This window comes from Agelaius tricolor, unplaced genomic scaffold (assembly GCF_023055355.1).
Source record: "Agelaius tricolor isolate 1412-34295 unplaced genomic scaffold, bAgeTri1.0.p SCAF_3, whole genome shotgun sequence".
Classification (NCBI taxonomy): Eukaryota; Metazoa; Chordata; class Aves; order Passeriformes; family Icteridae; genus Agelaius; species Agelaius tricolor.
Genome location: NW_027269263.1, coordinates 16461366 through 16481721, shown reverse-complemented (window position 1 = coordinate 16481721; position 20356 = coordinate 16461366). Strand labels below are relative to the sequence as shown.

The 20356-nt window shown below is 39.5% G+C and overlaps 1 long non-coding RNA gene across 2 annotated transcripts; it reads right to left on the bottom strand.

The window, feature by feature from the left end:
* Nucleotides 1–1160: 1160 nt before the first annotated feature.
* Nucleotides 1161–14474, bottom strand: LOC139587938 (uncharacterized). 2 transcript variants are annotated; one of them, XR_011678538.1, is made up of 4 exons: nucleotides 14225–14474; nucleotides 13186–13265; nucleotides 12355–12395; nucleotides 1161–10994 (listed from the first exon to the last, which is right to left on the bottom strand). It is a non-coding gene; the product is annotated as an uncharacterized lncRNA (long non-coding RNA). The 2 variants fall into 2 exon arrangements; XR_011678539.1 differs by lacking the exon at nucleotides 1161–10994 and having other exon boundaries at nucleotides 12363–12390.
* Between the last annotated feature and the right edge of the window lie 5882 nt (nucleotides 14475–20356).

Below are 20356 nucleotides of genomic sequence, written 5' to 3'. Positions count from 1 at the left end.
TGATGTAAAATACATTGGGACTGTGTTTTTCTGGCAGAGAAACTTCTTTGGGGCAGCAGAAAGGAGGGAGAGGGCAGAGAGGGAGACCCAGCCCTTTGCAAGCACTGGGAAAATCCACAAATTCCAGAGGTTTACGTCCAAAAAGGAGACAGGGGAGTCCTGCAACTTTACTTGAATAAAGGGAGAGAGTCCACCGGCGCACACACCCACGGGGTTTGTTTGCTCTCTCGAGGTTTTGGAGGGCACAGCCTCCTTTTATCCTAAACTTCTGGCTGTGTGTTGCCCTCTTCCTCTCCCCGCTGGCTGAGGCACAGGGAAGGTACAGCCTTCCAGAACTGCCTACCACATATCCCTCCTTGAACCTACTATTTTACCCCAAAGTTCAGAAACTCAGGCTTGTGCAGACCCTTGTCTGTTCCAGGAGCCAAGCTGTCTGGGCTCAGCAGCAAACCTGCCCTAAGTCAGTAGGGACATTAAGCCCCATTTCAAAGATGTGAACACCCATCCCTTCACCCATCAATTTGTTTGTAAGGACATTAGCTTTCCTCTCCAATGCTGCCTGCTGGCCCTGTGTGAACTCCTAGCCTCGATGGTAGTCCCAAGAGCCTCACAGACAACATCATAGGTACAAACTCTGCTCCACTTTCCCTGGAGGAGTATTGAGACATTATTCAAACAAAAGTCCTTTGCTTGAGCATTCAAGTTTAACAACTGTTTTCGAAGGATTTCACCTAAGTGGTTCAGCCAAGACTAACAAGCCTGTGGCATAAGGAAGGCTGGAGTTTCTGATTCCCAGCTCCTCATGTCTATTTTTAGCTCTAAAATCAGATAAACAATAAAAACCAAAACCAACCAGGCAACCAACGCAGAACCTGCTGGAAAATAGAGTTGTGCACTCTGGGCTTTCTTCCACAGGTAGCTACTTTTAAGTAATAATAGCAACAACAGGAAAAATAAAATTAAAGACATGGAGAGAATAAATGAGTGATTAACTGTTTTTACAGGCTTGTCATCTGGGTGGTTAGGAAAACTTTACACTTCCACAGCATACTCCCAAAGAGTTACTGTCAACACAAAGGCAGGTGCTGGACTCTCTTTTCAATTCTTTCTTACCTTGCTGTACCTACACTAGTTTTCATGAAGCAGAAAGGGTACCATCCTTCTTTTTCTCTTCAAGTTTATTTTAACCCATTCAGCAGCATGATGGAAGCTTTTGAGTTCCCTGTAAGTTATAGTAATGGCAAAACAAAATAATTTGAGTTACAGCAATTTGAAGAATTGACATTTTCATTCTGCATTTTAGACAGCAACTGACAATTATTGGGAGATGTTGCCCTCATCAATTATCCATCTTTGGTTAATAAAGAACCAGCTTTCAGTAGTCCAAAAATAAGAAAGGACATAAACAATTGCATTTTTATTATCAAACTTGCACACAGGCAAAGAAAGCATAATCCCAGGCAACAAATTGGCCCAAAGCAAGGATAAAACAATTATAAAATGAATAAACAAGCATTTGCAAAATTTCAACAAAAAATATATTTTCCCATAGATTTCTAATTAGGTTAATCTATTGTAGCATAAAAATAATATTGATCACATTGTCAAAAAATGTGTCCTAATAGAAATATTTCAGGAAGCTTAATTTTGGTATTCTTCAAATTTTCTGAGCATGAGAGAGTGAATCTTTTGATCTTATTTATATCATATTTATAGTTTAGTTGTGCCCAAAGTGCATTGAGGGTCAAAAGAACACAGCAGGATACAAACATTTATTTTAAGCTATATTGCTTTCAAGACTTTACAGAGTGCCCAGAAATGGCTGGTTGTCTTTTTTCATTGCAGAATAATAGTAACATCTGTGGAGAGGCTAGACCAGAGCTCTAACGAATCACTGGACAACAGCAAAATTTCTCTATAGAAAAAACCTCAGAGACATATTTTTTATAGAAAAAACCTCAGAGACATATTTTTATGGCTTAGAGGACAATCTGAAGTAGCCCAGATGCATCATTTTTATATACTCTAATCTTTGAAACTTAACCCAAAAGCTTCTTTAGAGACAATTTGATTTTTAAGTTATGTCCACAAACAATAACTTCTTCACCGGCAGTGCCAAAGTGAAAAGTAGTACTGTTAGCATTCTCATTGCTAAATATTTTGTAAAATTTCATAACCCCTCATTTTAAAACCAGCACTTGAGTCTATCTATTAAAATGAAACCATAAAGTGAAAAATAAATGACCACAAGCTTTGAAATGATTGGTTAATTAATTTGGTAAATTTGGGAATCAGGATAGTAGACATAAAGCAACTTTTTCCAAAATTTGAAATAAGTGTTTTGAAAAAAATGTAAATTTTTAGCTGCTAAAATTACATGTATAGATATTATGGAAACAAAACTTCAGATATTGTCTGCTTTTAAGGAACAAGCAATTCAATGTTACAGAAATGAGAATGCCAGATGTGTATCAAGGTTCATTACAAACAATTCCTTACACATTTTTCGGTGGTTTTTTGGTTTTGTTGTTGTTGTTGTTGTTGTTGTTGTTGTTGTTGTTGTTGTTTAATAGTAAATCCCCTGCTTTGGGATTCTCTCTCATCAGAACACCTTTTCTGTAAAGTACTGGCAGAGGACCCAAGCTTCAGGGAGCTGTCATTGCCATCTATGTAAAGCTCTTCCCCATTTGAAAGAAAAGTATCACTTTTGAAGAAAATTCTTAAGAGCAATAGTGAGAAATATGCTGTCCCTGATTGAAGCTGTTGCTCGAGGCCAGGCATGGTTTGCTGACCTACTTTGGTCAAGGATTTTTTTTTTCAGCCTATGGCCTAGGATGAGACTCTGAGACTGCTGGGAGAGCCTGGCAATGTGCAACTGATGACAGATGATGATTAATTTGATTGTCACCAGCACAGCTCTGAACATGAGGCTTGTCCAGGAGGTACACAAAAGGAAACTCAGTGCAGTTTCTTGGGTTCTGCTGCTAAGAGAGCAAGAGGTTCAGAAAAACAAACACCAGAATTACTTAAGACTTTGGCCAGCCAAAGACCAGCCCAGCCTCTCCAGCACAGTAGTGTTTGTGCTGGCCTGCTGGCCTGGGTGGGGACAGCACCCGGCATGGGGACAATCACCAGCATGTGGTTGCTCCCTTGGCTGGTATGAAGCTGCCATACCTCACTGAGAGCAACAAAGAGACAGTGGGATCAACAAAGGGAGTATGTCATGGATGTGTCCTTCTGCCTCAGCAGTCAACCAGCTCTTTCTCCAGGCCAATATGACTATTCACATGGGCAGACAGCATGGAGGTGCACTACAGAAGCACGTGACAAAACTGGCAGGCTGCAGAGCAGGGGTTCCAGATTATGAAGAGCTACACCTTGTGTACATCAGCCGGACCCCATGACCTAGGCAAGAACACTGATCAGTCACTCTGAGGAATTAATTTTTAGGGTAAAAACTCTACCAGGAGTAATTTCCTTTACTATCTACAGGGGCATGGAAGTGAAATTTTCACAGGACAGGACACAAGATACTGCTAGCATTTGCAATGTTTAATACAGGTATTTGTGATACTGATTCCTTATGTTGCTCCTTTTGTCATCATTTCAAGGCACTCCAAAGAGACTGACGTGTGGCCAAGTCATCTATCCAACTAATTTACCAGTAATGCTTGCTCTTGGTTCTGCACATCACTGCACAAACTGAAATGTAATGGAGACACTTTTCCACCATTTTGTGCCTTCCAACTTTGTAATACAAAATTTAAAGGAGCTTGCTGCTGTTGGCTGGGTTAAGAATTTATTTTCATCAGAGTAGCTCAGATGTGGCTGTGGTTTTGTGGATTTTTGCTGGAAACAGTGTTAGTAATTCAGGGATGTTTTCATTATTGCTGAGCAGAATCAAGGCCATCTCTGCCTCTCACCATCCCACCAGCAAGTCGACTGAGGGCACACAAGAAGCTGGGTGGGGACACAGCCAGGACAGCTGACCCCCGGTGATCCAAGGGACATTCCATACCTACATATAAAGCTGGGGGAAGAAGAATGAAGGGGAGACTTTCAGAGTGATGGTGTTTGTCTTCCCAAGTCAGTGTTAGGCATGCCAGAGCCCTGCTTTCCTCAAGATTGCTGAACACCTGCCCGCCCATGGGAAGTGGTAAATGAATTCCTTATTTGCTTGTTTGTTGTGTGTGAAGCTTTTGCTTTATCTCAACCCATGAGTTATCTCACTTTTCCAGTTTTCTCTCCCATCCCACCTGGGAGGAGTGAGAGAGTGGCTGTGTGGGCTTTAATTGCTGGTTGGGGCTAAACCATGTCAAGTAGGTGTCATGCAGGAGCCAAGATGTGGTTTCAATATCCTCATGGATAATGAAGACTCCTCAAACTGTACCAGTGCAAATCTCAAGATGACACAGTCATACATGCAGTAAATTCTCCTGCAGAACAATCAGGCAACATTGTTCCTGTTTCAACTGAAGCTGAGAAACACAGCTGAGTAGTGAAGCATTCAGGATAAAATCTCCAGCAGCACCTACTTGGAATGCTCAGCTGAACACAGGTATGAGCATAGCCCTTTGGGAAAATGTAGCCTGTGGCAGAGGGTTTTTATGACAGAAGTTGAACTCTAGATAAAAATAAGAAGTAGTGCAAGAAGTGCTGCAAATTATTAAGAATTACACATTCTTGCAACAAACATGGAAGAAATATTTTTGCTGGGGATTATTTCAACCAACAAGAAAAAAAAAAAAGAAGTATCATGTTTTAATGATAATACTTGAAAGGAAGAGCATGAAATCTAATCTAATCTACACCAATTTGTTAAAGATTTGGATTCATTTCAAGTGTATGAACACATACATTACTACTACCAGTTATGTTTTTTCTTGTACCTCTGAATGAGAATTATCTGTGATTGTTTGCAGGCAAGGAGAAGTAGGCTGTTTACTCACTGGCTCCAATGAGAATTTGGCTTCCTTTTGAAATTCAAGGAGAAAAAATATAATGCTGCTCTTGAGAAAATATTATCATAAATCAAAATTTATTTTTCAAGTAGTGATTTTCAGCGTTCTTTTCAATGGAAGTCTTGGGTTTCTCAAGAAGCAATGCTTATATAAGCAATGATGTCTTAAAAAAAGGCTGTTTAACAGTGCTATGTAAATTCTCCAACTAGTATTCATCCTATTAAAATAATTTGGAATTTATAAGCCCTCCGTCTCTCCTGGCTGGCACAGTTTCCTTATTAGAAATTAATTCCCTCCCAGAAATGGTTTGTTTCTATCTGATGATCTGAAGCAGTTCCTTGTAAAGCCAAAAGAATTTATTTATTTATTTATTTATTTAGGGAACTCACTTTTTGGAAGAGGAAAAAGAAGCAGGCAGCTGATTTCATGTGAGACTTCAAATATGAAGTACATTGTTTTAATAACCAGATACTTGGAGTTTGATCAAGTTGATATTATTTATACATTATGATCTGATTAAATCTTTTAATTTTAGAGAAAGTCTATTGGTTGATTTCCCATAAGCATGTGAGGCTCCTACAAACAACCCAGGTAGTGGGAGTCCTTCCAAGGCTTCCTCACAGCAATATCCTTTGGGGAATGCAAACCTAGCTGTAGGTAAGGTAAATATTCACAGCTCCAGGTTACAGTCAGACTCCAGTAATACATAACCATAAACCTGATATTGGATATAAGCTTGAAAGTGTGTGTTACCTCCCTGATTTTGTTTATTTATGTGTGTGGTTTTATATTTGCATACTGACAAGTCAAGTTTGATAGTGATGCGGTATGGACTCTCCAAAGTTTGAATGCAATGAAGTCTTGCATTTTCTAGCAGTCTGGTATCCCCCACAAAACTGTTATCAAATGTGACTTGCTTCTAATTAACTGTCATTCTGAATCACAACCTCAGTTTTTATGGAGATGAAGCCATCCTGCAGACAACACTGAGATTCAGACAACACAAGAAGTGGACAACAAAGGTGAAGTGTGGAATTTAGTATTTCACATTACTGCCATCTCGTGTAACATAGGAATCAAAGATCAGAAACAAAATTCTGTGAGTGGACAGATAATTCTAGAGTACTAATAAGGTGCTGTGACCCAAATGAATCACTTGCACAGTGATTCATTAATTATATCAGAAATCTAAAATACATGGCATAACTAAACCAAAGTTTAAGTTTTATCTCTACACTGGTTTTCAGATTAAACATTGGCTTCCTTTTTGCATGTTATCTATTCTTGCAATGTAATCTATTCTTATATTAACCCTGTTAATTGTTTTTACATCTTTGTTTTTACGTCTTTTTCACAGACTGCCTATAGACATAAACTAAAGGAAACAGCAAAAGAAATTTTGAAAGAGACAGCAGGATATTTATATATCCTGGTAACACCCAGAAGGACCATTAAGGTGCATGGGCTCATTACACTGGACTTTAAGCAAATAAAAATGAGACAAGTTATTTCCTTAAAGGTTTGCAGTCTCAGACATCTGAGGGTTGGAATGACCTGATAAGCCAACTCACATTTCTCTTCAGTCTTAAAACAATTGGCAGCTGTCTACTTCTTGCTCTAGAGATTAGAATCACAGAGAAACGCAGTGGATACTTAATTAAGGTATTTCCTTTTTTACATAATTTTCTGTTCCTAACCTCTTTCTACATCTCTCTTCACTGCACAATAATCCCCATTCTCCTGTTCTCCTATGTGTTTTCTCCTTTCTGGCACACAAAGCCCACTTTTACCCAGGCTTCAAACTATGGTACTTTTCTCAGTACAGCTAAGCTAATGAGAGTTTCACTGCACTTCACAGAATGAGCTGGTTCATGAGCTGAGTCCTATCTTCAGCTATACGTATTTTAATAGTGACCAGTACACAGAAGATCCCACAACAAGGGTGACAGATTTCTGCTGTCTAGGAAATTCTTCTGTGTTTGAAAACCCCTAAGTTTCAGCAAAAATTGTTAGATCAGATAAAATGAAATAGCTCCTATTATGATAAACCTAAGTTCTGTGCTTGATTATCTTTAAAACAAGCCCAGCCTCAAAACATTTCCTGCAATACTGGACCACCATTGCTCTATGGAAAGTTTACAGAGTTGTTATTTTCTTCATCTTGTTCTAAATACATTGCAAAACAAAAATACTTCCCAAATCCCCCTCCTTCAGCCTGTTCTCTACAAAGCCAATTCACCTGAAGCATTTAAATTGCTGCCAGTAGGAAGCAATGATGATGCACTGCAAAACATCCAGGGACTATAACTAGGTAAGAGCTTCTTTTAGTGGGCACACACAACTGCTAATCTGTAGTAGTAGCCCGTAATAACTGTCACTTCTGATCACCATGGGAACCAAACAGAGGTCTACTTTGCAGAAAACAGATCAGCAGTGACTCACTGACTGCTTGGGAAGCATGATTATTGAGAACTGCTAGACTTGTGTGGGTGACAGGGAATAGTGATGCCATTTCAACCATAGTCCCATATAGCAGTCTCCTTTGCCAGACATGCAGGATGAAAACAAGTAAATTAGTACTTTGTGTTCATTAGAGACAAATTTCACCTCTATGATTTTCTTCAGCTTCAGCCTTGTGTGGACTTTGCTAGGAAAATATTTCATTTCTAGTGAGTGAAGTCCTAACTCAGCTTACACTGGCCTTTACCAGGTCTTCTGCAACTCTCTTAGTGACAAGATTTAACCCTTGAGCAACATAGAGGCTTAGAGTTGTCACATCATCTGAACTACACCAGGATGTGTATGGCACATAAAAGACAAGCATTATTTCTGTCTGGAACACCCAGAAACAGAGAAGTTGGGCACTTACAACAAAGCTCCTGCATTAAGTAGAAAGAAAAATAAATGCACTGTCTCATTAGCATAATTCAAAAGAGAAGCTTTGAGGTGATATAGTTTGTATGAGACCAAAATTTGCAATATAAGATATTTTGTGTTGTTTCAATCTTATGTTTTCCTACTCCAGAATTTTTCAAGATTCACGAATTCAAGCATAATATTTCTGGGCTACCAAAGAATTTTAGATCAGAGACTGTGAGATTATAGAGCCCAAAAACTTTTTTTGCTGAATTATTTCCACTGGCTCCTCAGCTCTGGCTGGAGAAACAGTAATCACTGCAAGGAAAATGGTATTACAGCCCCAACATTTAAATGTTTATTTTTCCCAAATGGTAATTCAAGATGTTTTGACAAAACCAAAGTATATTCCTTAATAATAACTCTGTCATTCAATGGCTCCTTGTGTTCTGTTCTCAGTTCTCCCACTGAATCATCTTTTGAGTGCCTAAATATTCTCCAAGGATGCCGTCACATGCACAGCTGGCAGCTGGCATATAGGGTTTATTTTTTGTTCGTCCTCCTAACAGAAATATCCATAGATTGTAAGTTTTGAAAGAGCAGATACACTCATTTCTCCATGAAATGACATGTGCTTTTCTAAACAAAGGCGGCTCACCACAGAGGACTTTTCATGAGCAGAAAATCAGTTCCCTAAGTGGAATTTGGCCAGGACAGAATACAGCATCCTGTAACACAGTTTCTAGATTCATAGATCTTTGGGAAAACAAAAGACAAGAATCTGCAAATTGAAGACAAGAGTATGGCCATAGCTCTTCAGTTTGATGGCACAGGCCTGCACAGCATAGATTAATGTATGTCTATTTTAGAGGTTCCAGTCTGTGATGCTGCACATTTGTCAGCTGGTCAGTAAACTTTTGAGATTAAATGACGCAGAGGAACAAAAATATTAAGAAACTACTGTACCTCCCACACATTAAGAGGATTAAACATAAAATTCTGCAAAGTGCTCCAAGCTTCTCTGTAGCTCTGCACAGGAAAAACAAGCAATGATGTGAACCAAGGAAAGTACCCCTCGCAACTGGTCCCACCACCAGTTGTGAGGAGCTGTTCATCAGCAATCACCTCTTTCCTCCCTCTGTCCACACATGGAGCTTCAGATGTCACTAGCAGAACAAGTGATGTTCGAGTTTAGCCCTGTCCACTTTTTGATAATTCTTCCCAGCAACTGAAGGACAGAACTGGATAAACAACTGGGTTGATTACTGGCACCAGCTGTTGGCTTTTTGAGCACAAGCTGAATGCTGATGTATTCTAGGATGACTGATGCTTTTTCTGCTTTGGGAAGAAAAATCATGATCAGGTCAGGCATTGCTCTGTACTAAATAAACTTGTGCAAACCATTTTGGTCATTTGTGGAACATGTGAAGTGGAAACTATACCCTCATGCTATGGTAAGCAGGTAGGAGAAAAGCCTGCATGTTTATCACCCAGGGCCACTTGAGTCCTCACCAGTCTGGCTTGCAAGAACAAGACACTGCCGTTACAATCTACAGACTTTCATTCATACTGAGAGATATTTTAACACCACATCTTCAAGCTTATTTCTCTCAAGCTTATTTCATCTCAGTTTGAGGTTGACAGTCAAGAATGAGATACAGGAGCTGGAAGCCTGAAATCATTGATAACCCAAGTAGCAGATTGCTAGAGAATAGCCATAAATAATGTCACAAATAATTAAAAGAGGACAAGCAAGGAATACTTTTAAATATCTCTTTTTGCAAGCCTCACATCAAACTACCACTATATAAAAGTGAAAGCTTCAAGTTACTGGAAATCATAGTCAATGGTAGTTCACTGGTAGTAATGGGTATCAGTGAAAAGTGCAGGAATGTCACAGTTCACGGTGGCTTATTTCTTCATGCCCAAATTTTATGGTTTGTTGTTTTCTTTTAATTTTAAAAATGATCATGAATGTACAGTAATATATTAATATGTTGCAGATTGGGTGGGGGTTTTTTTTGTTTATTTGATTATTTAAAGTGTATGGTGTATCAAGTCCCATTAAAAAGAGTTTGACTAAAGAATAATGCAAAAGGTTTTAGTAGTTTAAATACTTATTCAGCCATCTGTAAATGTACAATCTGTTTTATGTTCTATGTGAAACTTACAATTGCTATTAAGTTAATGAATTTTAAAACCTGAACAATTTGCTAAAGTAGTAATAATGCTAATTCTGTTTCAATTTGCCATACTGGAGATGCTTTCAGATGGGACAGGGATACAAAACTCTAATAATGATCAAAAATACTCTACAGGTCAAGAGGATGCAGCACTGGAGTTTAGTCCCACTAGCTCTGAAAATACTATCACTTCATCCTTATGCAAGGACATGTTATTATTATTACATGGAATGCAACACATAATAGTTTATTTTGTTAGTATTTTTTTGCATGTAATGCTTTATAAAAGAGATATAGCTAAAGTAAAATATAAACAGACATGTAAATAATACAATGAAGTATATCCTTCTTATTTGAATCAATTTCCTTGAGCAACATCTTTTTACAAGGTGAAAATTAAACACTAATATTTGTCACATGGTATAAAAGGGATAGTAATAATTATAAAGAACCTTAAGGTCTTAAGCTTGTTTCATCCTATTCCTAGTATTTCACAGCAAAAATATTAAAATTTGCAATATTCCCAAAAAGATGCAAACTTGTCAAATATATTACTCTGAAGTAAAATAACAATTAATTTACAGGAACCTACCATAGAAACTATTGAGTGGACAGTAGTGATGGTTTTCTATACAAAATCTATCAAACTTTTTTGAGGAAATATATGAAGCATAGCTGATAGCTGATGGAATCTGCAATATGGCCACAGAGAAATAAGTTGCAGATCATCAAAGTTAGCTCTTGTGCAGAAACATCCACCATGAGTTCACAAATTTCATCTTTCACTGGAGAACAGCAGGAAGTTTCCATAATGCAACTATCATTGGAAACGAATTCAACGCTGTACTTTAAGCTTTACCCGTTGTTGGAACTTGGAACAGTTTGGATTTTTTGGTGCTCTGATCTCTCCTGCTCTCTGGAAGGCTGTGTAAATATCAAAATCTTCAGCACAAAGACAGCTCTCTCCAAAGCACTGGCAACTGTTCTCAATAGACTGTTCCAAAAAAAAAAAAAAAAAAAAAAAAGGAACAGATTTAGGATTTAGGTAGAGTGGTAAAACAATAGTGGAAAAGCAACACAGGAATGTTCTATACATAAACCAGAGAACTAGGTTGTCACTAGAAGCTGAGAGATTTGTAGTCCATGAACTTCAGACACACACGCACATAAACTCGTGGAGCTCAGAGGAACCTTTGCAGATTTGAAGCTGCTCTTCTGTGTAAGACTTGAGTCAGCAGCTAAGCTCTGATCTTGCATGAATGAAGGCAAAGCACACTTTCAGCTATTTTAAATAGCAAAAAAAAAAGTCAAGTGATTGATTATATCCAGCCTCAAGCATTCAACTAAAGCACCTAGACAAGGACCTAAGCAACTCAGACTCTGTTCATAAACCACAGATGGAAAGCTGCAATTTCAAGATGCTGCTTGAGCCTTGACCTGGTCAAGGGTGATGGTGTTTCTAGCTTAGACATCTCAGCCAGGTTACTGAAATTAGCTGTGAATACCACCTGAATCTCCCTGTTTAGGACTGCTCCTACAAAAGTTCTGGGGCTTTAATCACTCATATAATAAAGGCACTTATTATATGTGTTCTGCTCTACAAGGCCTGCATCCAGCACAGTCAAAACCATTTCTCTAGGAAAGAGCTCTACTTCTTATGGAAATTGTTGGCAGCTTAATAGTTTTCAGCTCCCCACTGGCTAGACATCAAAACAATTCCATATCAAAATTTGTCAATGTTTATTTGGTTCAAGTACTGAATGGAAACTTGCTTTGTTTTTATTTTTTCTGCAGATGTGAACTAATAAAGCTTTTTTTTTAAACTTAGTCGAAACTCTTCACGCAGGAATAGAGCCTATAAATCTTCAATGTTCTATTATAGCTGGTGGAAAATGAAGCCCCCACAGATACTCCCATAGCAAGGGGAAAGCTCCAATACATTACTTAGCGGGTGACACACTATGGTCTTCAAGGTCCTTCCAAAAACTGAGATGTTTTCTAACTGCAAAATCCTCATTCCTGGAAAAATCTTCGTCTCTGCAAATGCTGATCTGATGTACCTCACCTCTTATGGGAGGTCTGAGTACCACTAAGGACATTTGATTTTTATTTGCTCCCAAATGAAGTTTCCTTGCTTCTCAATTTTCACCAAGAAGATGACTTTACTACTGTCTAGTTTATATCTGCACCCACTGAGAACTGGTCCCTGGTCCAGCCTTTAAAAGTTACTATGCAGCTGGAGATGTAATTTGGTGGTTCCCAGACCAACTTAGAGCATCAGAGGGAGCATTGCTGCCTTGTTCTGTTCAACAAATGCATGCCAAGCACATAATGTTAATCAAAACATACTGTACCTCGGGCTGTTTGCATCTTGATGTCTTTATTTCCTTCTAATCTTAATTAGAAAATGAAAGACAAAGATGGTTAAAATCTTTAAAAAAACAAAACAAAACAAAACACATGCTTTGTTTAGTTAGTACTGTTCCAAAACCAGCTACTTTTATTTTGGTTAGAAGTGTTACTGTTTTTCCTTTTCTTGTTTTGCAGCAAATTTTGAAAGCACCAGTCAGTGACTAAACTCTATGCTGTACATATGTGACAGCAGCATTTTTTTGTGTTAAATCAAAAGAATATTAAATTATTTAATAATTACATGTTTATGACTTGTCAATTAAATAGCTATAAATCTAATGCTTTTTCCCACTGCTCAAAAATATAACATGGAAAAGAAACAGTTTCTGCTGGGTTTCATTTAAGAACAGAAATGAACCTGAAAGCAAGCACTTACTAACTGTTATTACTGGAATTCACCACAATGCAAGTAAATACCTTCAAAACTAAAAATAGCGCCGGGGCTCTGCAAGTGCATCTATCACAGCCTCTTAGTCCTAACAGGGTTTTGTTTTCTTTTAATTCACAGAGCAGTCAGAGAGTGGAGAAGATGTTCAGAAGACCATGTACCTACACTGTCAGCATCTGCTCTAGGATCCTTCTGCAAAAGCGTGTCAAATTTTAAATAAAAGGGAACAATCCCTTTGACAAGTATAAATAGCCCCACAGCATTAAGAGGCTTCAAGGCTAGCCAGTCTGTCTGAAATAATAATTGATTTTTAAAGGACATATATCCTACTAGATAAAATGATCCCCAGAAAGCAAGAGAAAATAAATCTACAACCTGCCAGTACCTTTGGGTGCAGCTTTCGTCTGACTGGGAGCCATGGCAGCCGCATCCGATGGCAGGCCCACGTACACCCCTCCATAGTTCCTGGTGGAGAAATAATTAGAGGCACATCAGAGCCCAGCTGGGACACTTCTCCTTGTGAAAGGAGCTACTTTTTCACTCAAATTCCTGATGTTTATCACAGGATCCCAGCTGTCTTGTGACAATAATAAACCCCACCTGCCCAGCTTCTTCTGAGTATATCCAGCTGAGGACAGAACTAATCTGACACTGATGTTTGACACTGGGACCACCAAAGCACCACGCTTCAAACAATGCACACCAATTAAATAGCACTTTTACCTCATTAAGAAATGCAACCTGCCTGCCCCTGCTTAGGGTCACACTTAGAGAAAACTGCTAGTATAAAGGAGCACGAGTGTCTTAGGTACTTTCATGGCCCAACCCTCTCCCTCTCTTCATGGACTTGCAGAGGATACTTTCTGGCTCCAAAGAGCCTGTATGAAAAGCAGGGACAGATAAAGGGGGGGGTAAAAAAATGGGTTCTTAAAGCCTCTACTGTGCCTGGAGTTACCTGCAGAGACTCCCTTTACACTGCTCTGCCCTGTTAGGTGCTGAATTAACACCTCACACCTCCTCCAGGTCCTGGGAGTCTGAGCCAATTTCTAATTTGCTTGATGATAGACTCATACTTCCTTCAACTTCCAGCCCACAGAGATCTCCCACAAGCGCTAATGTCACCTTCTGTGGCAGTGATGGTGTGAAGGCAGAGGCCACCAGCCCTTATTGAGCACACCACCTACAGCTGCAAGATAATGTGCTCTTTTTACCACCAAGTTCCCACCTCCTCAGCTCAATAACAAGCTGGGTGGACTCATCAATACCTGACTCTGTGTGAGATTTCCTCCTCTCTTTTTGTTTCTCCTCTGCTTTGTTGGTGCTGCTGGGAGTTAGGAGGAGGGAAGGAAGGATGCAGAACCGGTGGCAGAACTCGCTGCAGCCTATTGCAAATAAAGCTAACCCTGGTTGAGCAGAGCACCTACCTCCTTTTGTCATCATCTGATATGGATTCTTCTGCTCTGCAACATCAAAAGATACAAAGCATGTTAGCAGATTGTTTCTTTCAGGTGCTCCATGTCCATCTGGGTACATTCAGAAGCAAGGGAAGAACTATTACTGACCCCAGTTTAAATTAGGGCATCCACCATTCAACAAAGTACTCACGCAGGTATAAAAAAGGGACAATTTTCCAGTATAAGGTACAGAAGAAATAAAGGATTGAGAAAAGATGTAGCTTACTTTTTATGACCCCCACCAGTGAGATCTGAAAGTAGATTTGGGAGCAAAACACATGAATTAACACTATTCCTGAGTGAGTCCCCACACTACTCCCCACATAAAAGGAACATTAAGACTCTGCATGTAACAGGAACAAGCCTGGACTGCTATTCCCCTAAAAGAGGAAAGAAAGGGACTGGGTGTCTGTGCTGGCATGTGAGTGAGGACGAGGAGAGAGAAATTTTCACAGCAGCTATTACAGAATCCAGAAACTGTTACAAGGCCTCTCTATAAAATGAGGCACTGCAATTCCTGTTGTTTGCAGACCAAATACTGTTAATAATCCCATATAAATGGGCAATTATGTCTCCTTTAACTTTAGGGCAAAATCACAGGTCAGCCTGTAGATCAACAGAGTCACTGAGGTTTGATTCCTCCCAGTTATGTACTGTGTAGTACAGTGTAGCTGAATGGGAGCAGGAGTTAAAGTAACCAGCACTGATGTGAAGGCAAAGGTAATACAAAAAATAAAAATAATTTATTCTTACTCCTTCAGTGTGCAATGCCTGTGCTGCAGTCTCAGACTGTGTCCCAACATCAGTCATCACACAAATTACTCACCCACCTTTGATTAAATATTCAGATTCTGAGCTCTACTTCCATGACTGGGTATGGATGGGGCAGCAGCTGCACTTTAGCTGGGTCTCCGACCAATTTATTTACTCTAAAAGGTTGATGTGCCTGCTGTTTAATTGCTGGGGCTCTATGCTCTTACAGGGCCCTGAAGTCAATGGGATTTTGGCCTGAAGAGCAGAGGGCTCATAGTAAGATGCAGTCTTAAGTGCAAGAAAATGCCCTTAAACCTCCTGGGAGGGGAGCAAATGCCTTAAAATACTGCTACAGCTTGGAAATTTTCTGACATCTACCTTCTTCCTAAGGGACATTACCTACTATCCTTTCTGCATCATCACAGTGAGTAAGGGTACACAGGTCCTTTAATAGTTGAGGCTTGGAGAAAATCTTATTATTCTTCAATTTTGCTAAATTATATTTATGCAGGACATAGCACTCTTCGTCTGCTGTCTTTGTCTATGTCTTACCACTCAAGAAAGACTGATCAATAAACTCCTCATTTCCTGTCCCTCCTGCCATCCCTTCCTGGAGGAACCAGAGACATGTCAGAAGGCATTTCCCATCTCCTGTAACCCTATGTAGTCACCTAAGTCATCTTACAGTCTTCACACACACTGACAGAGAATGCAGAGACATTTTTTCTTGAGGACTGTGAAGCTGCTCTGTCACAGTGTGGGCCAGTTTCTCCTGAAGAAAATGGAAAGCCTGTGTATATCAGTGGGTGGAAATGAGGATGTATTTTTAGGGGAAAAAAAATTCTACTTAAGGAAAGGGACTTTGGATCCCAAAAGATCACAAACAGTCATTTCTGTTGAACCAACCAAATGTGTCACAGGCTTGATTTTCTCATACTATTTGGAACATTTTTTATAATCCAGATTAACCACTGTCCAGAGAAAAGAGTCATTTAAAGGCACCAAAAACTTCAGGCACAGCTTGAAGCCTCTGAAATGGAATTGTAAGAATAATAATCAATATTGTCCAACATGAAATTAATGTTGGTTTTGTTTTGGTTTTTTTTTTTACGTTTCCTGGTAGGAAACAGGGCCAATTTCTTCTGTTCCAGAAATGTTTTGTAATATGGCATCAGAGACTATTATTGTGAATCTCTCACAAAACAAATTATCCAGGTCTATGATTGAGCAGACAAGAGGGTTTTTAAACATTTTGCTTTCTTCCTTTCCTCTTACTAGCTATAAATCAAACTAGTACTTTTGCAATACCTTTTTTCTTCAAATGCATGACAGCAAAACTAATCTGGGATTGTACAGACAACAGCTCTTGGGCTGGGCAATGATTGGGGGCAAACTGTTGTAGCCCTGCCAGAAAAGAGGAAATGAGCAGAGATAGGAGTAACATGGGAGTGTGAGAGGGAAAAGAAAGAAAATTTTGGATGATGGCACTTAAGGAATGAGCCATTTTACACATCTTTCTGGAGGCTCAGGAAGGAATGCTGCCCCTGTTTATTTACTACACATATTCACACACCTCTCACCTTCACAAATGATGGCTCAAGACCCCCTTTTGCAGGGTGCCCACTAATTTTGCATGTTTAGTGTCTGCTGAGCTACTGAGACAGGTGCTGCTTCTGTGCCCAGGCTGAGTGAACACGGGTGGCTCCACAGAGCAAAGCTCCCAGACTTAGCTACACACTGAATACCACAGGCATTGCATTACTTTCTAGCATATCCTTTACTTCTCCTACAGCAATGCTCAACCATATTGAGTTGGCAGTGAGACTGGAGAGAAGCTCCTTTGGTTTTGGCACTGTTCCCATTGCCACATCTCCTGGGCTCACATGGACACGGGAGTTCAGCAGTCCTCCAGGGACAGCAAGCTAGGATAAGCTTTTCTGCACCAGGAATAGAAAGCAAAAGGAACTAAACAGTTCAAGGAACCTAGTGCTGACTGTCTGCTGTGTCACTGCCTCAGATGCTGTTGACATCAGCAGAGTAGCTGAGAGCATGGTTCTCAGCAGGTAGCATGGGCAGAGTCCTGGAGCCAATGGGCAGATTTAAGAGCAAATCCACAAAATGGCATTCTATTTACAGCTGAATAAGTGTTTCTTTTGATAAGGTTTTGTCTGTCCCAAGAGTCTTCATGTCACCAAAAATCTGAAAAACACACTTTGTTCATCTGTCAGCTTTTACATCCATCATTGCTATGTCCATTTGATGGTAAAAGAAGCTGCCATTTCTCACATATTTTAAATGTCAGATGACAGGCATTCACACCAATTCTTTTCATCCACATTTTTCTTACCTCAGCTTTTATGGCTCCGTTCGTTCCGATCATTATAGAGACTCTTTCTAGATGGGCTCAGTAGTCCCACCAGTAATGATTCATTGAACTTTGAACAAGTGACAGACAACTACTCCTCAGATTCTTGGTGTTTCTTGGGAACAAGTGCCTTTAATTTTTATTTGATGCATTTCTTCTCAATATTTTGAAATGGAATTGAACTGTTGTATCCTTTCCTTCCTACTGTAACTAATCCTCCCCCAGACTTAGCTACACACTGAATACCACAGGCATTGCATTACTTTCTAGCATATCCTTTACTTCTCCTACAGCTAGGCTTTCCCAATTAGCAGTGATGAATGTTTCTTTATTAGTGCGGCCGGAGTATGGGCTGAAGCTGGCTGGCAGATCCTGGGTTGGAGCACAGAGGGCAGACATGTTCTCGGAGCATGTGTCCTTGTCACCACACAGCCCTCAGAGAGGAAGAGCCCTTTCAGAGGAAGATCATATCACCCCTATCTAATTGATGGAGAAACTCCAGCCCCACAGGGCAAAGCAGCTTCCTCACAGTCACCTAGGAGGGCTCCGAGCAGGATCCAGCCCTCTTCGCTTCCATCTGGCTGCGCACTCCAGGAGTCATGGTGCTTTGGCAATGAGTCACATTCAAGAAATGAGAAACCTCATGTTAGAATAACCAGATTTGGGATCCAAAAGCATGAAAGGATGGACACACCTAAATGTTTGTCTGGATCAAAACTGCTGTGACTGAAATTTGACAGCAAAAGAAAAAGATAAGGGTTATTTAAAGAGAAACTTTAGCTGCTGAAAGTAAAAAGGTGTAAAAAAAGTTTTGTGGATCTGTAATATTAGTTAATACAAATCTGATTTTTTCATTTCTATGAAATGAAAATAATTTTTCTGATAGTTTACTTCCTTCATAAAAATCTTCTGTTGAGTATTAGAATGCCTGATCAGGGCTTTTGGGTCATCACTGCCATTCCTCTTTAGTAGGTGTGTGTTTCTAACATCCAATGAGAAGGTTCAACCATGCTATTACTCATATGGGTTGTTTGGCTGGCTCCACTGTCCCTAATCTGAATGAGTAATAGCTCCAGGATAGACCCTTTCACTTTGTTGAAGACTACACATTTTTTCAAAGTTATTTTGATACTATTTTGAAACATGACAGATGAACTCACACTAATAAGTAGGATGTTCCCATTTTAACTCCTGCAGCCAGGCTCTAAAAATGCTTACACACAGTTAAACACAGTTCTATATATACTCACAGTTCTACATATTCCATACCTTTAAGCACAGGAACATGCCTACAACATTCATAATTAAACAGTGCATGAGATTTTGAAATTTAAAACTACCGATGAGCAAAAACAAAGATGCAGTTCTAAGTCAGTCCTTAAATCATCTAAATTGAACAACAAATAAGGTCCTGCTGTAAATTAAACCAGTGGGTTTGTAAATACAGGAGTACTGAGGGCAGTGATGCTGCAGGCTGCATCAAGAAGAGGTTCCTTATAAGATTCCCTTCTGTAATTTATTGTCTGGCACTGCAAGCCCAGAAAACAGACTACAGAGGTAAGACAGATCTCAAGAGTACCTGTGGCAACAGTGTTGATCAGCCAAGTGACACCTGTTGTTAGTTCTCTTGTCCTTGCTCTGTAATAGCAAGGACAAGCCTGTTGTTAAGCTCTTCCCTCCACTTGTTTATCTGACTTGACTGCCCTCATTTCTACACCAGGATTCCTCCATCTAATTAGAGGAGTTATTCTAAGCGAAGTAAATAAAACCGAAGGATGTTCCTATTGCATAACATAACAATCTTTCCCAGCTAGTGGCAAATACCAGTAACATGAAATAGGAGAAGGCAAGACCTTGGGAGGAGTTCTTTATGGTTTTCTTTGGTAGAAAAATACATTTATGGCTGAATAAAGCTGTTCCTGTGCATTCCCGTGTCAGCAAGTAAGTATAAAACTTGACCTTGCACATTTAGAGAAAAACGGGATGGGTAGGGCTACCTCTGCTACCCCGTGTCAAAAAAATAGATGCTATCTTTAATGCAGAGAATACCTAGAGAAGGTGGGTACTTTGAAAAGGAAGTTGGACAGGTTAGTGGGTCTCATGCAAAAGAGAGGGAATTTGTCTCAGTGACTTTCTAAATCTCTCACTGGGCCTGGTGGAAATGTATGTGCTGGCTTCATACAATTAGATGGCCTTTGGAAAAAGGTGCACTGGCACATGATGGGGAAAAGCAGTCTGAATTAACATAACCAGCTCTGCTAGAAAACTGTCTCAACAGAAGCAGAGAAAAGAAATTTCTGTTAGAGAAATAACAAGCAAAGAAATCTGTAGAAAAGTAAACAAGACAAGGAGTTGTTTTGTGGAGATGAAAGCTGTCACTAAAGACAGTAAACATCTGGTTGTGTTGATTATATGTTAGAAGCCAGATTAATCATGTATGACTAAATCTAGTATAAGGGTAGTATGACTGAAAATATGTCCAGGGTTATATATTTCAAAGAGTAGAGAAGAGTAAGTACTTACACATCTTTAGTAGCCCCTGTAGCACCTAGGACAAAAAAAAAAAAACAAAACATGTTTACTAGATAATGGCATAATCCTCTAAACCAACCAACAGCGTAGTAACTGTTTTTCTGTCTTTCTGTCCTAAACCACACAGAAATAGCAACAAAAATTTCCTACTGTAAGAGAACACAATTCTCATGATTGCTACATTTATCCTTAATGACTATCCACACAATCCCTTAAATCTATCACATCTGGGCCAGACTCAGTGGCCCAGTGTGAAAATGATGCTACTGTGGACCAGTGCCCAGGTGCAGCCACTCAAGATGGGAGCAACATAAGAAAAAAATACTCTTTCTGAATTTTATATGCTTCCATTTGCTCAGAACTCTGGTGGTTTTGTCTGCCACAAAGTTGGCACAACTAACCAGGCAATTACTCCCAAATGCCTGATTATTCTGCCACTTGATGCAGTTGTA